At 35.1% G+C, this 3,837-nt stretch overlaps 1 long non-coding RNA gene across 1 annotated transcript; it reads left to right on the plus strand.

Annotated features, from left to right (window-relative positions):
* The first annotated feature begins 1,528 nt into the window (after nt 1-1,528).
* Nucleotides 1,529-2,484, plus strand: LOC135083505 (uncharacterized). The gene is made up of 3 exons (XR_010259625.1): nt 1,529-1,738; nt 1,925-2,063; nt 2,149-2,484. It is a non-coding gene; the product is annotated as an uncharacterized LOC135083505 (long non-coding RNA).
* Nucleotides 2,485-3,837: the final 1,353 nt, after the last annotated feature.

Raw genomic sequence — 3,837 nt, forward strand, 5'->3', positions numbered from 1 at the left:
AAGTGAATGTGCAAAAAAAAAATTATTTTTTTAAATATTTTTACACAAGTAAAGTGAATTAATTAATGATTCGTTTATTTTAAAATTGTCGTCGGTTCGGACTTTCGGTAGGTTCTTTTGCCAAGTACAATATCTTGTCTATAGATCTATAATTCCACTTCAAAAATATATTTCGAATTATTCTGACCTCTGATTACATTAGTCTGACCTAGATAGGTAGTTTCTAGTTGAATTAAGCTTTTTCTTCTAATTTAGTTTTCTCAAAGAACTACATCAGTTAGCGAGCTCAAATAAACACAATATTATATTACTGTAAGAAGTCATAAAAAAAAGTCATGCAATTTGTAACTATAAAAAGAACTTAGTACCTGTACCAAGGTTTCATAGGTTAGGTTAGTCATTTTTTTTGGTAGAGCAAAAGATATGAAACGTCAAGGTTCCATAATGAGCAGAAGCTTAAAGTTTTTCTTTTAGTATGACAATTTTGTGAGCGCTAATATAATAGCTAATGCAAATAAGAGAATTTTGTCTGTGACTTAGACATTGCAAAAGTTAATTGGCTTAGCTAAGAGAACTACGGACGTCTGTTAGAGGAAATTTTGAATCCTGCTACTTGAAAGGATGAACAGTTTACGTAATTATTTTTATGACAAAAAAATCTATGAGACTGTTTTGGTAAATGAAAAATCCTTTTAAGTGTTGGTAGTGAGTGCACTTGTTGACGCAAAACCGATGCTGAAACTAAGTATAGTTTGGCAGATCATTTCAATATCAATTCCAATTGTAAAAGTTGTGGTCAATCATCAGTCATACCTCTAAGTATAGAGCTAATATAAACAAAAATGTTGATGAGATTGACGCTGTTATAGAAGTGTTAGTGATTGATGATGTATAGCAGACTTCACTGACAATGGACGATTTGACACGGATATTGATTCGATATTACAATTTATTAAAGACATTCTGATCTTGAAAGCTTAATTAATCTGAAATGACCTGTAAATTATCATTTTTGGTCGGATTGTAATTAAGAAAAGTAGTTTGATTAAATTCACAAAATAGCGACGTCACTTGCTTGTCGTGCCATACGAAATCTATGGGAGTTTGATTTAACAGTTTTTAAAAGTACGTCAATTAACTGGCGGTGTCAACACGTCTATTGGTCAAAACTTCACGCAACTGCAATTTCTCACGGTTTTGAATACTGTGCCTCTACCATGAGTTGCCATCGAAAACTTGTATTCGTATACTACAGTCGATAGAGTTTAAACGTGGATCGATGAAGTTTGCATTAAAATCATACCATGAGTTCAATTACCGTATACTTCACTCGCTAGCGATAATTCGATGGTTTTGTGATGTCATGTTGGTAAGCATGTTAACGTATCCAACTTCACACTCTATGAATGGATGAATGAAAGAACGAATGCCGCTCCTTTCTAACTATATAGAAAAGATAGAGTAGGAAATAACGAAAATGTCAAAAATAACACAGCAAAATTTAAGTGTCCTAGAACAGTGCTTAAAGCTGAAATAACATGATGATTTTAAATTTGTATTGTTTATTTCTTGTCATTGCGACTTTGACGCAGCTGTTGTCATGACAACAGATAACAAAACATGTTTTGTTGAAGGATTATTGATGAATAATTTTCCACAAAAAATTGGATTTTAACCACGATAGGAAAATGAGAACCTGCGCCTATCCGTTTAAACCGATTGTAGAATTTATGGAAAGGTAAGTTAAGTAAAAATAAACATACTATGTAGTGGAGGAATTTCGAAACTAAACGAATAATTTTGAGCTGGTTTTTTTTGGAGAAATACAACCTTTCTAGCATAACTTCCACGTGCCTAGCTAAAATTCAGTAATATGAGTGCTAGATTTATATTTTCTAGATACAATAAAGTTGTTTTTCTATAGATATGGCGATCTGAGTATGCCCACTGAAGGGCCCCAAGAAAGAGCCAACAATAGTCAACGGTGGGTGGAACTAACGGACACGCGAACGTGAAAAGCTGATGCCACCGGCGACACGAAAACTACTGAGAAATTGAGAAAAGTGTGTATAAATACCTACTACTTTATTCATTTTGATTGCTTTTATCTTATTTCGTCATTATTATTTGTAATGTTTATTTGTTAAGGTGTGGAGTGACTTTAAACAGCAAGAAGAAGGCAACTCGCATACACAGAGCTAAAGCCAAAGGAACACTGGACTGGTGGCGGTCCAGGTTCTTCCCTGAAGCCAAAGTATTTAGAGCAGCGTGCTTGTAAATAACAACTTGTAAATGAAATCCATAATAAAGACCTAGGGTAACTGGATGGATATACCTACCTTATTATTGTAAAACTTAAGATATTATAATTAATTAAATACATTATATTGTTTTAATCTTTCATGGTCACTAAACATACATGGTAGCAATCTCGTCAGTAATAATAATTAAGTAAATACATATCCTACTAATATCCTACTTAATATTAAAATGCGAAAGTTTGGATATCTGGATGTTTGTTACTCTTTCACGCAAAAACTACTAAACGGATTTTGATGAAACTTTACAGTATTATTGTTTATAACCCAGATTAACATATAGGCTATAATTATGACGATCTGTGACAAACTAAATTTCACGCGGACGAAGCCGCGGGCAAAAGCTAGTTGAAAATAAAATGATTATTTTTTATTGACTATTTATTTCACAAAACCTAATACATAATACACAGACTGATTAAAAACAAAAGTAAATTTCAACTTATGAAAATACATATTCATTGTCGGATTAGCTTTCTATCATGATCTCGTAGGGCTGCGTTTCCACCAGAGATGTGCGAGGATGCGTAGCGAAGGATGTGTTTGTAAAGAACCAATAGAATCGCTTCATTTACCTCGCCTCGGTCAGCACATCTCTGGTAGAAAAGGCTCAGGCTGTACAACACTAATGAGCATTTTCAAATCTCTGCTACACATCCTCGTACGATACATTTTCCTCGCACAGCTTTGGTGGAAACCCGCACACATTTTCACAGCACAGCTTGACATCTTCGCACGACACAATTCCCTCGCATATCTCTGGGAAACGCAGCATCCTCTCCCTCCCCCAAGGATCTCCACAATGTGCCCGCATTCAGGTTCTTCCCGCGACCTTCACCAGATCGTCGGTCCACCTAGTGGGAGGTCTGCCCACATGCTGATAACATGTTCCATCGTAATAAACTTCTTTCCGACATAATTTAATAAAGAAAACACCTAAAATGACCTAAAACCACAATTTTATTTTGCTTTTCACATGTCAATAAGCCAGTGAGTTACGTTACTGTGACAGCTAAGGTATTTTTCGATGACATCTTTGAAAATTGCAACTCATGGTAAGTTATTTGTATGAAACTTAATAAAAACTTTAGTCGCTATCGTATTCATTTAGATAGGTTTTTTACCTAACGATTTGAGATGAACTCATGGTAGTGTTTTTAGTTTTGCTGTGGTTCAGCTACTAACCACTAGAGGCGCTGTACAATTTGCCATACATTTTTTTACGCCCTCGATAGCGAGATGCTCGGTAGGTAAACTCATGGTAGAGGCACTGACATTCTATAAAATTCCTGGTCAGAATATTTTCGAGAGCCACGAAAATGACGGACACAAGTGAATACCAGTTAACATAAATTTCTAGTTTTACAGAGGATAGTTTCTGGCGTTTACAGTTGCCTTTCGATTTAAATTTTTAAAATAACTTGACACCTGGCGAGCTTACGGCCGTGGGTTCGATTCCCGCCTTAGGCGGTTCTATATTTTCAAGTGATATTTTATAATGCGAATAGCTTTCCGCCGG

The sequence above is a fragment of the Ostrinia nubilalis genome, chromosome 23 (assembly GCF_963855985.1).
Source record: "Ostrinia nubilalis chromosome 23, ilOstNubi1.1, whole genome shotgun sequence".
Taxonomy (NCBI): Eukaryota; Metazoa; Arthropoda; class Insecta; order Lepidoptera; family Crambidae; genus Ostrinia; species Ostrinia nubilalis.